Source organism: Microtus ochrogaster, chromosome 1 (genome assembly GCF_000317375.1).
Source record: "Microtus ochrogaster isolate Prairie Vole_2 chromosome 1, MicOch1.0, whole genome shotgun sequence".
Taxonomy (NCBI): domain Eukaryota; kingdom Metazoa; phylum Chordata; class Mammalia; order Rodentia; family Cricetidae; genus Microtus; species Microtus ochrogaster.
The window spans coordinates 56141739-56143402 of NC_022009.1; positions in this window are offsets into that span (position 1 = coordinate 56141739).

A 1664-nucleotide genomic window follows, 5' to 3' on the forward strand; every position below is an offset into this window, starting at 1 on the left:
CACTATTGCTAGTGACTTCAGGCTATGTGTCCACTATTGCTAGAAGTCTTAGCTGGGGTCATCTCTAAGAAAAAAATGCATTAAAGTTCATATATACTAACCAGATTTTGCCAAAGAATCAAACAAGACACTTGATGAGAGCAATTCAAGAGCATAACTGTTGGCCCACAGAAGAGTTATTGGGCATCACCACCTGGTGGAAAAGGCTTGCCTTGGGATCTCAGGTACCATGGTGGCCCAGTCAATGCACCAGCTGTAGATTCTCTGAGCAGGGATGAACATTAGTTCAGATCCAAATAATTTTGTTTAGTTTTTTGTTGTTGTTTTTTGATTTTTAGCAACAGGATTTCTCTGTAGCTTTGGAGCCTGTCCTGGAACTAGCTCTTGTAGACCAGGCTGGCCTTGAACTCAGATCCACCTGCCTCTGCTTTTCGAGTGCTGGGATTAAGGCGTGCGTCACCACCACCCGGCTTAGATCCAAATACTTTTGAGAGACTTGTACATGACATGTTTGTTCATGTCAATTTTTATATTTATTAAGGAAATAATAAATAGTTTGATAGCAACTTGATCTTCACTGCAATATATTTCATAACGTACATCTAGTACAATGTCTTCAGGATTGTACACTTATAAATTTGATTAAGATCAACATGTAGGAACTGTATTGAAACATGTAGGATTTGAGATATGAGATTTTATGTGAATAAAAAGTAAATACGAGTTTTACATACTTGAGTTGGTGCACTAAAATATTCCTTGTTAATAACTGGATAATGAAACTGGTGGCATATTAGAAAACAACAGAATCAAGAGCAAGTGTATTATGGCTTTTGCAAAGGATTCTCATTAATAAAAATCATTTTAATGATTCTTAAAAATACACATTTATCATTGTCAAACTCTATTTATGAAGATTTACATTAAAAACAACCCCAACCTTTTTAAATTTAAACTCATGCTAAAGAACACAGTAAAAGAGAAAAGCTTTTCAGTAAGGGCTATTTCAGTAAAAGGATTACAGAACGTTTGGTAACTTGAGATGCTAGTTTGGAACGTATGCTACTAGTTCAAATGTGCAAGCTCCAACTCAACAAATGTTTAAAATATTTGAGTTTTAGAACAGTGCCAAAATAAATCACATCTTTTCTGGAGATGACATATTTAGCTAAGCATGGGCAATATAAATCTTTCAACCATTTCATGTATTTGTTTAAAAACCCCAAAAACCACATGCACTTCCAATAAAACATGCGCAAAATGCTGAACTCGCTGGAGCCTAACAAGCGACTTAACAGATCAATTTTAAAGAGGCAAATGTACTTTTGTGTGCATTTGTGTTTATGCATGCAATATGCGAATACAGAGGTTAGCTGTAAATGACTTAGCAAGAACACATTATTTTCTGTGAAAAATCAGTGTATCATTCAAACAGTTTCTTGGGTTTTTACTCATAAGGCATATCATGAAATAATTGTTACAGATGTTCACGATTATTTCATCATATGCCTTATGTGTAATCACCATTTGAAGGTGGAAACTTCAAGAAGTGGATTTCTATGCCGCCCTTTTCACATTAAAGTTACATTAAAAAAACCTGTTTGTGTGTGTGAGTGTCTGTTTGTGAAATAAAAACTTTATTAGTAAGGGACCAATAAGAAGAT